This window comes from Eretmochelys imbricata, chromosome 22 (assembly GCF_965152235.1).
Source record: "Eretmochelys imbricata isolate rEreImb1 chromosome 22, rEreImb1.hap1, whole genome shotgun sequence".
Classification (NCBI taxonomy): domain Eukaryota; kingdom Metazoa; phylum Chordata; order Testudines; family Cheloniidae; genus Eretmochelys; species Eretmochelys imbricata.
Genome location: NC_135593.1, coordinates 993,237 through 1,005,060, shown reverse-complemented (window position 1 = coordinate 1,005,060; position 11,824 = coordinate 993,237). Strand labels below are relative to the sequence as shown.

Sequence of the window (11,824 nt, the reverse complement as noted above, 5' to 3'; positions counted from 1 at the left end):
TTTTTGCCACCTCAAACCCGACTCTCTTGGCCTCAGGGGGTTCAGCTGGTTGTCTGAAGCGTGCGCTGGGTGCTAATCAGAAACCCATCTCCCAGCAGTAACGCCGGGCACTCGGGCTTAATCCTCAAGGTCGAGGGCTAAACCTTCAGCCAGGAATGTTTGGTCCCTTCCTGCCTCCACCAAGCAGCAAGGGAGAAGTGGACGAGACGTGCCAGCTCAAAGATGCCTCCCTCCCACTTCCATGTTGGCTGCGCAAAGCTCTTGGCGTGTCTCATGCCTCGTCAGGGAAGCGCGGCCATGCTGAGTCCCGGCTGCAGCCTGGCTGGCCCCGGCTGATGGAGTGCAGAGCCCCGTGAGTCAACGGCAGGTTGAGTCAGGGCCGCATAACCCGCCCTTTCCGTGCTCCGGGGCTGGGGAGGCTGGGGCCGCACAGCCCACTCTGGGGCTGGGGGGAAGCCTCGGGGCACAAGCCTCTGGCGGGAGCTGGCTGCTGCAGTGGAACCCAGGGTGTCTCTAGAAGAACTTTTGGAGCCGACCTGGGGAAAACACATTTAATAACAGCCAGCTCACGTTTAAACTGACTTTTTTTAAACCATTTTTATCACACTAACTAACCCTGGAATCCTAGTGTCACCCCCCATAAAATGGCTTCAGCCTTGTATTTTACCCAGGGTAAAACTAAACATCCCTTCAGATACAATGGAGTGGAGATCAATCCCTTTTCAGAGTTAATGCACATGAAAGAACCATGTTATGTTTCATCCCTTATGTCCTGGTCCCATTGCCTTTCCCTCCTCTCCGTTACAAGTTGTGGTATTTTGCATAGAAACTTTATTTCCTCAGAGAGACCTGGGAACAAGGGCTGCCTGCTACACGGTACCAGATAAACACCTTTAATAGGAGACAGCCGTCCCTGTCAGCAAATCATCTCCCATCTTCAGAGATGCAGGTGGGAGGAAAGCAACAGCCTCTCCCTGCAGCACCCAGCTGTTGCTCCTGGATGCACGGCCTTGGTGTTTGAGGGCGCTATCAGCAGGGGATCAGCGTCATGTACCTCCCAGCCCCGTGGGGCTCCAGGCAGCGCATCTGCAGGCATGTGGGGCTGGGGGTGTTCTTGACAGGGTAGGAACCTTCAACTCTCGAGGCAGCTGGTGAGTTCCCAACTCACCTACCACGGGGCTGAGAGGCTCTGGGGGAAGACTTTGGGCTCCAGCTTGCCAGGGCTCCAGGAGTGGGCTTGGGATTTCAGGGCCCCTCCCTCCCTTGTGTCAGCTCCAGGGCTCTGGGCTTTAGCCTACCCACCTCCAGCTCTCCCCAGCTCCAGCCACAGGGCTTCAGCAGAGGGCTCTGGGCTTCAGCCCATGGGCTATGGCTTCAGACTTCAACCCCCGGGGCAGTGGGGCTCCGGCTTGGAAAAATTGCCACAGTTGCCACCAGCAAATGTTGGTGGCCGCACTCGGAGGCCACCAAAAAAATCGTGATGCAACCCCTGCTCCAGAGCACGGAAGGGCAGCAGCTCAGGCCAGCGGGCAGCCTGGGCTGGGCAGATGCTCAGAGCAGAGCCCCAAAGGGCTGTCCTGTCTCCCTCCTCAGCAGCAAATCATCAATGCCCCCGACCCCTGAGACAGCAGACTGGGGCTAAGGGCAGCACCCACTGGGGATTTCTCAACTTGCTCCCACTGGGGTGACCAGGGACTTGGGGGTGTTTCTAGCAGAGCCGTTGGAACTGAAGTGGGGAACCAGCCTTTTATAACAGGCAGCTCAAGAATGGCATCAGATGAGCAGACTATTGCTTTAACTACCAGGCCACCTTGCCCAATGAATGGCCTCTTATTTCCTTGTTTCTAAGGTCTCTGCTTCCTGCAACCTTTTCCCCAAGTTCATTGGCTGGCTGGGCAAAGGGAGGGTCTGTACTATTGAAAAAGACCAAGTGCCAGGGACAAAACACTCTAATCCCGCCTGGTGTGGGGAGCCGGGTTTGCTCTTCAAATTCTGTCGTTCGTAAATGTCCAGGTCTGGGAATGTCCCACAGAAGCCTTTCTAATGGGCAGCTGGCTGCAGAACAGTGAAACTGCACAGAGCTCCTGTGGAGGACAGATGGGAATTAGAAACATTTTGATGATCGTTTGGGAAATTAGCCTTTGTTGACAAGGTTTGTCTCTGTTCCTATTTCACCTTCTGGTGTTATGCAGAGGGATCTTTGGCTTATTTTTGTGAGCTTAATAACTATCTCCGAAACTTTATTTACTCAAACCAGCACTGGTGGGATAAGGAACAATTCAGTCTGTCACTGAACTGAAGGTGGGAGATCATTTTTTGACCGGGAGAGGGACACCTCCTCTTAAAGGTGTTTGTCTGGCTGGCAGCCCTGGTTCCCAGGTCTCTCTTGAGGGAAGAAAGTTTCTATGAAAAATACCAAAACTTTTAAGGGAGAGGAGGGAAAGGTGATGGCCGCACGATGGCGCCAGCATGGACCATAATGTGGTCCTTTCACGTGGGACGACTCTGAACATTGACTGATCTCCACTCCCTTGGATTTGAAGAGATGTTTACTTTTGGACTTGGAAAACTACAAGGTTGAAGCAATTATATCCGGGGTCTCAAACTCCCAGCCTCCGGGACATTTGCGGCCAGCGAACCTCCCGAATGTGGCCTGCAGGGCTTTAGCAGTTTTGCTGCCAGGTCTCTCCCTTGGCCCCACCTGCTGCCCCCAGACACTCCCCCTGCCCCCCGACTCCAGGGGCCCGGGCAGCACAGCGGAGCTGAGCGGCGTCTTCCTGCTCGCTCCAGTGGCTGCCGGCCCCTCCCTGTGGCCCCGGGGCGGGGGGGAGGGCTGTGCCTGGGCATGCTGCCCCCCCTGAGTGCCCCTGCGGCCAATGGGGCACTGTGGGGGTGGTGCCTACGGCCAAGAGAGAGCGGAAGCTCCCCCCCACCTTGGAGCCCCAGGTAAGCACCGCACCTCCAACCCCCTCCCAGAGTCTGCATCCCCACCCCACATACCCCCCTCACATCCCCAACTCTCTCCCAGAACCTGCATCACATCCCCCAGCCTCCAAACTCCCTCCCAGAGCCTGCACCCCCTTCCTCTGCACACCCCCCGAGCCTCCAAACTCCCTCCCAGAGCCTGCACCCCCTTCCTCTGCACACCCCCCGAGCCTCCAAACTCCCTCCCAGAGCCTGCACCCCCTTCCCACACAGCCCCTCCTGCACCCCAAACACCCTCCCAGAGCCTGCACCCCCACCCCTCCTCCTGCACCCCCACCCCTTGCCCCAGCCCAGAGCCTGCACCCAGGACCTGGACTGCATCCCAGAGCCTGCACCCCAGACCCCCCTCTCCACCCAAACTCCCTCCCAGAGCCCAACCTCTCACCCTTCTGCACCCAAAGTCCCTTCCAGAGCACGCACCCCAATCCCCTACCCCAGACCTCTTCTCCCACACAAACTCCCTCCCAGAGCCTTAGGCAGGTGGGGGGGTGGAGTTTTTTGGGGGGCGGAGTTTTGGGGAGCGGGTTCTGGGCAGCATAAATGACATTATTGGCCCACTGGGAGAATTTGAGGATTTTCACTGGCCCTAAGGTAAAGTGAGACCCTGCTTTAAGGGATTGGAGCAATGCTGGGGAGATGGAAGGGCACAGAGCTGGGGAGCAGTGTGTGCTCCAAGGAAAGTTGTTGTTGTGCTCTGGTGACACAGGGCGGGAGTGGGGATCTTGTAAGCCGTGGGGTTTGTGTAGAGATAAAGTTCACTAACCCCCAGGTTCAAAGCCGTTCCTGCTCTGGGCTATACAGGGCAGTCTTTATTGAGAGTGTAGCTCACTGGTTGAATAGTTGCCTGCAGGGCAATGGGTTCCTAGTTCAAATCCAAGCACTTCCGTTTAAAAACTTTTTCAAATGAAAATCGATTTCCAGACCCATCTCCGGTGTTTTCAGGAGTCCGCTGAATGGGAATGCTTGAAATGAATGTAAACACTCAGAAGTTCCCCTTGCGAATGTGGAAAACACAGCAGAGCTGTCCAGCAGCTGAAATCCGCTCCAGTCCTCGCGTCTCCAAGAGGGACACTCTGTATTTGGGGCATGTGCGACACCTCTGGGACGATGACAGGTGAAAAAATGCTGGATTCAATGACAGCTGAGACCACAGGAGGGGAAGGTGAATGGCAGAACCGCACAGGGTCATAACACTCAGACCCGGGGCTTCACTTTATCTACCCCTGTGTTTGCCCTCATTTATATCATAAGAAACACACCCTTCCCCCACCCCCACACACTGTCACACCCACCTTTTCCCCTGGAGCCCACCCCAACCCTGCCCTACCCCTCTCCCACACACACACGGCATGGGACACAGCCTCTCCGTGACCCAGGTCGGGACTTGCCTCTGGATCGCCGCAACAGGCGAGCAGGGAGCCTGAAGGGCCACAGGAGACAGATAGAGATCGGCCGGAATAGAAAAGTCTTCCCTTTGCTTCTTCAGAGTCTCATTAACCTCACCCAGGAGAAGTTCCAGCACCGGGTGGGCTCAAAGCACCAACCTTCCCCTCAGCAGTGGAAGGTGGGAACCAGCTCGATCACACAGAAGGAGGCTCCCCACCTCTGTTGCTGCTGTCCTGCAGCCTTTCCTAAGGATTTGTTTTAGTAATGCAACCCCCGCCAACCCATCCATCCATGAGCTAAAGAGACAAGCCCCTAAATGTGGGCTCCAGTGGTGCAATGGGTTAGTGCACAGGACTTATAGCGCCATGCTGCAGTTGTGAGTTCAAACCCCAGCTAGAGTACTGGTTTTCTGTAAGCAGGTGGCTGCTGCCAATCATTTTGCCCTGCGGAAAATACAATTGCAGCCCAGCAGACACCGAGGTCCCTTCCTTTACCGAGTGCAGGGCAGATTCACACATCTACAAGGCTCCGCTCTCCACCAGCCACCTGTGTCAGGAGGGGTCAAGCAGAGCCCAGAGCGCTGCCCATCCTGTGATTCTTCACCCCCTGACTCCCCTTCAATCTTTGCTCCCCAAATCACCTGAGTGCACACCCTCCTGGCTGTCAGACTCAAACCCTGCCTGACTTCTGTATGTTGGTAAGTTTTGTGTCTGTCGTGTTGATGTGCATGTGGGTCCTGCATGATTTTTGTGAATGCCTTCCCCAGTTTTGTGTGCATGTGTGTATGATTTTTGCATGCATATTCTTTTTTGCTTAGTATTCTTTTGGTATGTGGATTTTGTGTTTTTTTGTTGTGTGCTTTTTCTGTGTTTTTTGGTGTGGATTTGTTCTTTGTATGTTTTGAGCCATTAATTAACTCTAAGCGATGCTTTGTAATTGACATGGACACCTTACAACACAAACCGCTCAATTGCCACTACTCTCTCTGAAAAAGGAAAAGAAGGACCTGTGGCACCTTAGAGACTAACAAATTGATTTGAGCATAGGCTTTCGTGAGCTACAGCTCACTTCATCCGATGCAGTGAGCTGTAGCTCATGAAAGCTTATGCTCAAATAAATTGGTTAGTCTCTAGGGTGTCACAAGTCCTCCTGTTCTTTTTGTGGATACAGACTAACATGGCTGCTACACTGGATACTCTCTCTGAGTTGACACTTTTGCTTGCTTGTAATTGAGATTGACCCTGTCAAGGTTCCTTCCCCACTCTGAATGCTAGGGTACAGATGTGGGGACCTGCATGAAAACCTCCTAAGCTTACTTTTACCAGCTTATGTTAAAACTTCCCCAAGGTACAAACTATTTTACCTTTTGCCCTTGGACTTTCGCTGCCACCAGCAAACGTCTAACACCATTTATTGGGAAAGAGTTCTTTTGGAAACGTCTTTTCCCCCAAAATCCTCCCAAATCTTACCCCCTTTTTTCTGGGGAAGGTTTGATAAAAATCCTCACCAATTTGCATAGGTGACCACAGACCCAAACCCTTGGATCTTAAGAACAATGAAAAAGCATTCAGTTTCTTAAAAGAAGAATTTTAACAGAAGAAAAAGTAAAAAGAATCACCTTTGTAAAATCAGGATGGTAAATACCTTACAGGGTAATTAGATTCAAAACATAGAGACTCCCTCGAGGCAAAATCTTAAGTTACAAAAAGTCACAAAAACAGGAATATCCATTCCATTCAGCACAGTTTATTTTCTCAGCCATTTAAAGAAATCAGAATCTAACGCATATCTAGCTAGATTACTTACTAAGTTCGAAGACTCCATTCCTGTTCTGTCCCCGGCAAAAGCATCACACAGTGAGACCCAGACCCTTTGTTTCTCCCCCCCTCCAGCTTTGAAAGTATCTTGTCTCCTCATTGGTCATTTTGGTCAGGTGCCAGCGAGGTTATCCTAGCTTCTTAACTCTTTACAGGTGAAAGGGTTTTTCCTCTGGCCAGGAGGGATTTTAAAGGGATTTACCCTTCCCTTTATATTTATGACAACGCTTATGAACGCAAACCGCTCAATTGACTTGACTTGCTCAATTGGTTCTGCTCAATTGACTCTACTCTGTAAACTGATACTTTGTAATGGAGATTGGCACTTTTTGTAACAACAACCGCAGAAAGCCCTTAACTGGCGCGGCTGGCATAGGACTAAATTCCTTTAAAAATGGACTCTGAGAACTGAGAACTTTCAGTCTCCGGTTCTGCCACCACCCTCCAGGAGCATCGGAGGCGTATCTGACACAGACTTGGCTCCATTCTCATGTCCAGGCCACCTGGCCAGTGCTCTGTCATGGGCAACGTCTAGGCTGGTCACTATAACCTCTATGCAGAATTTGTATGGCTCAATGTATGAATGTATCTGCAGATAAGTAAGGAATAAGTAGTGACATAGTTGTGTGTGAAAAGAAAAGGAGGACTTGTGGCACCTTAGAGACTAACCAATTTATTTGAGCATAAGCTTTTGTGAGCTACAGCTCGCTGTGTGTGTTTTGTATATTTTTATTATATTTAGAATAAATGTGGCATTTTGCCTTGTCCCTTTTACAAGATCCTGTTGGTCTTATTTTATTAGTATAACACAGACACCCACTCCCAGCTCTCCCTGTGCCCTGGGCTCACACCTGGGTGTCTCCTGAATCCTTGGCGTTGTCCAGCATGTCTCCCTCCACAGAAGTCAACAAGCCTCATCTTAGATGCCATCTTCATATTGCTCTTCTCCATCCCAGAGCTCCTGCTCTGCTCCTCAGACCCATCTTCCTCAGCTCCGCAGGCAGAGGGGAAGGGGCACCGTGGGAATCACACACGCCCCATTCCAGACACCCCATCACATCCACAGGGCTCCCAAACCAGGACACCAGGCCCCACCACGGGGGAGCAAAAAGTCTTTGTGAGCCCAGCACACACCAGACAGGAAAAGATTAACACCCACACCCAGCTGTGACGGTGCTGCCTGTGAGAGCCAGCTGAGGTCACTCAATCAGGGTGAACTGCAAACAGACCAGGGCAGACAAACCCCAAACACTGGTGGATATTCCAATAGTTAGATTTACCCAGCCAGCCCAAAACAGCTGCTATAGCACCTCCCTGGTTACTCAGACGTCCAAATAATGCAGTTCCCTTAAGGTACCCAGCCTCAGGCCTCCATCCAGACACACATGTCAAGCATATGATGATCAATTCTGAAAATCTTCTTTCATCACACAAAAGAAAAGGTTCTCCTGACCCCAAAGGACCAAGCCCCAGACCCAGCTCAAAGAGAACTCAGATCTTTCCCCAAATACACGCTTACAGTCAATTCTTATTAACTAACTAAAATTTATTAAAAAAGAAAAGAAGAGAATTGGTTAAAAGATCAATATACAGACAGACTTGAGTTCAGTTCTTGAGGTTCAGACACACAGCAGAGACGAGCTTGTAGTCGCCAAAAGTCCTTTTAGAAATAGTCCACAGGTTACAGTCCGATGTCCATATTCAGGGTGACTCCAATCAATGACTGGGGATCTCAATCCTTATGGCTCAGGGTTTCCCGCTCTTGAAACCCAAAGCAGATCTGAGATGAAGAAGGATCATGTCCCAAGGTTTTTATACCTTTCCTGTCTGAGAAAACAATTGGCTTAACTTGAAGGGTTCATGTAGCGTTCATGCACCTGGAAACAGTCAGGGCACACCCTGACTGTTGTGTAGGAGCAATGCACACATTGCTCTGTTCTATCGAAGGACATGGACCATGAAAACATGGACCATCTGGGAAGTCAAAATAAGGACATCAGCCGTGGGAAGCTTCCTTGGCCGAAGCTCAAGGCCTGAGAATAAAGATTGTAGTAGATAGAGGCTAGTAAATAGGAATATTAATCAAAGTCATATTATTTCCTTTGTTGATGCCTTTTGCGGTTGGTTGGGGTATGTGATGCGCAGGGGGGAGAGAAATAAAAGAGGTGGAAAAGCTGACAGGGGTAATCCCATCAGCAGACCAGCCTGCTTGCTTGCCTAAAGCCTGTCTTGTATTGAACCGCCACATTAACTTTCCTTCTTCAAAAGATCATGGCAATTAGCACAGGATAATTTATCCATTAAACAGTTCAGATACAGGTGATCACAACCTTCGAAGAGACATAGACAATAATACTATGTCACTCAAGAGTCTTCCTAAATGTTAATATTCCTTTTTTGATCTTTGAATCAAAGCTTTGGCCCTAGACAAGACTTCTTTGCTTACATCACAAGACCTGAGCAAACATCTACTCTTCTACCTCTAACAATGCAGACTTGCATTTCAAAGTTCTATTCAATTACGTCTCTCCCTACCCAGTCTTTAAAGTTCGGGGGAGGATGAGGTCGGGGGCGGGGTGCTGAGGATGGTGGGGAGAGAAGGAGGAAGTTGGGGGAGGGGTGCTGAGTATAGTGGGGGTAGGAGGAGGTTGGGGGATGGGTGCTGAGTGCGGGGGGGAGGAGGCGGTCGGGGGAGGGGCGCTGAAGACAGGGGGAGGAGGAGGTCGGGGGCGGGGTGCTGAGAATGGGGGAAGAGGGAGGAGGTCGGGGGCACGGCACTGAGGACGGGGAGGGGTTTGGGGGTGGGGGGTTGTGGGGTGCAGGCTCCAGGAGGGTTTTTGGGGTGGGAGGGATTGGGGTGGGAGGGCGGGGCAGTCGGAGGTTTGGGGTCCAGCTGGGTGGCGCTTGGCTCAGGTAGCTCCCGATTGGCAGCTCTGCGGGACTCAGGCTGGCCGCACACTCAGGGGGTGACTCCAGATTCACCCCGAGGCAGCTGATCCTAATCTGGCAGAGGCCTCAACTCTGTGGGTGCTCTGGGGCTGGAGCACCAGGGGAAAGAAGAGGGGTGCTCAGCACCGACTGGGGTGACCAGCCATCAGGAGACCAAGGGAGCCCAGCTAGCCTAGGGGTGGTTGGGGCAGGGTGGTTTACGCGGGGAAGCCCCGACAGGAGACAGAGGAAGCCAGGACAACAGGGTGGGGTGGCAAGTGGTGGCCAGACTCTCTCCACCAGGGTCTAGTCTAGCTCAGGCTCCAGCTCAACTTCCTCCCTGCGTCACTGGCCCCCAGTCCACTTCTGCCACCAGGTCAACCCAGGAACTAAGGCAGGAATGGGGTGAGGCAGCAAGTCAAGCTGAGCAAGGCAGGCAAAAGTGCATCTTGCCTTCCTGGGCCTCTCACAACGATGTCCTTTTTGTGTGCCATGGCTAACAAAACATCCGTGACAGAGAAGCAGCAGGCCACAGGGGAGCCATGCAGCTGCCGAAGTAGCTCAGTTGGGAGAGCATTAGACTGAAGATCTAAAGGTCCCTGGTTCAATCCCGGGCTTTGGCATGTCCTTTTCTCCCTCTTTGGTGCAGAGGTGGCTTGTTTTCTGGAGCACAGCAGCACCTTTCCCTGCTACAGTGTCCAGTCCAAACTATCAGCCCCCTGGTGCAAAAACGCTATCTTAGGATGTAAACAGGAGGCTTCCAGCACTGGGACACCTGACAGAGAGCTCAGTGGGAGGTGTAACAGCTGCTGACTCTGAGGGTCCTGGGCTAAATCCACTTGGAGGTGGAAGCGTTTCAATTTATTTCACTGACAATGAGTAAGGTGATGATTTAATCACAGGTATTTTTCATAAAAGTCACTGGCAGCTCCCTGCCCCACCCCTGGCCCCAGCTCACCTCTGCCTCTGCCTCCTCCCCTGAACGTGCTGCCCCGCTCTGCTTCTCCGACCCCCCCACCCCGGCTTCCCTCGAATCAGCTGTTTGCGCGGAAGCCGGGACAGGCTGAGAAGCAGGCGGCAGCTTCGCGCTCAGGTCCAGGGAGGCGGAGGTGAGCTGGGGTGCGAGGGTGCAAGGAGGGCAGCCCGCGCCATAGCAGGTAACACGGAGGGGGGCGCGCAGGGGAACCGCTCCTCGCCCCAGCTCACCTCCGCCTCCCTGGGCCTGAGTGTGAAGCTGCGGCCTGCTTCTCAGCTCCCCGGCTTCCTGCTGAACAGCTGATTCACGGGGAGCCGGGTGGGGGAAGAAGCAGAGCGGGGCGGCACGTTCAGGGGCGGAGGCGGAGCGGAGGTGAGCTGGAGGTGGGGCGGGAAGCTGCTGGTGGGTGCTTTGCACCCACCAAATTTTCCCCGTGGGTGCTCCAGCCCTGGCGCACCCATGGAGTCGGCGCCCAAGGCACCACTTTTGATGTGATCAGTGGGGGGAGCGGCTCCCAGCTCCCATCTTCCCCCAGTAGCTCCTACAAGGCAGCTGCCCCTCAGGTGTGTCGTGCATCCAGCACCCGCAGAACAAGGCCCTGATCCCTGTGTGGGACCCGGTTGTGCTACTGCAATCCCCATAAGAAGGATACCCGCCTCACCCAGCTCCGGGCCACTTGGGGGAAGTGCAAAAGAAATCCAATCTACTGTCAAACCGTGGGGGAGAGGGCGAGGGTTTGGGGATGGCAGTGCTGGGTAATTGCAGGGTATCTGCCAGGTGGTATAAAGTGCTGCCTAGAGCTGCTATTTACCCCTTTCCATTGTAAAAACTGACTATTTCTTCCTACCCTTTGTTTTCTATCTGCTAACCTGTTACTGATCCATGAGAGGGCTGGAGCCATCTGGAGCAGCTCGTAACTGTGAGTGCCAACCTCAGGGCAGACTGAGAAGGAGCAGGTCACAATCCCCAAATTGCTTGGGTGTTCTATACTTAGATTTCACCAAGTATCAGATCATGGGTGATGTGCCTTTTATGACTTTTTAAACCAAATGTGCTATTTTTGGATAATTTAAGCATTATATGCAGAGGACTAGCTTGAATATAAATGTTAAATCTGTTCCTATCACTTTAATAACTGAGACTTCATCTATCCGAGGTCTATCTATTCAACTGATTTTTGAAACCAGGAGATGGAATAGCAACTGGCTCCATCCACTGCACACATCACCCTGTTATTGCAGTACTGAACCTCCAGGACCGGTGGACCTCCGTATGGGGAGAATATCATGGTTGAAGAGCAGCAAAGAAATGTGGTGTTGTCCATGTCAACATTTGGTTTGTACGAAGAGTATGGTTTGAGTCATTTCTAACCCTTTGGTTAGTTATTAGTAACATCTTATTATTAGGCCTCTCAGTTGAAAGGCTGCTCTTGCAGATTTTCCTTTGTCATTGTTTGCAGGTTAGTAACCAGTTTAATAGTTTCTTACTCTATTCTATTTAGGTTCCTAAACCGCTCTCCTTAGAACCCTTCCAGAACTGATAGCATGCTGCAAGATGCTCTGAGGCGAGCACCTCCCACGCCCCGCAGCTGCCCAGGTCCCCGAAGCTGGTGGTGCTCTCGCTGCTCTACACACCATCAAGAGAGGAATCTCCATAGACGGGACCAGCATCTCTCCAGAGACCACCCAGAGGGTCACCAGCGCCTCGCCGGATACCTGCCTAGCATCTGAAA

At 52.2% G+C, this 11,824-nt stretch overlaps 1 non-coding gene and 1 pseudogene across 1 annotated transcript; both read left to right on the top strand.

The window, feature by feature from the left end:
* Window positions 1-9,666: 9,666 nt before the first annotated feature.
* TRNAF-GAA (transfer RNA phenylalanine (anticodon GAA)) lies at window positions 9,667-9,739 on the top strand. The gene has a single exon. It is a non-coding gene; the product is annotated as a tRNA-Phe (tRNA).
* Window positions 9,740-11,182: 1,443 nt separating this feature from the next.
* On the top strand, window positions 11,183-11,363 carry LOC144278621 (U2 spliceosomal RNA; annotated as a pseudogene).
* Window positions 11,364-11,824: the final 461 nt, after the last annotated feature.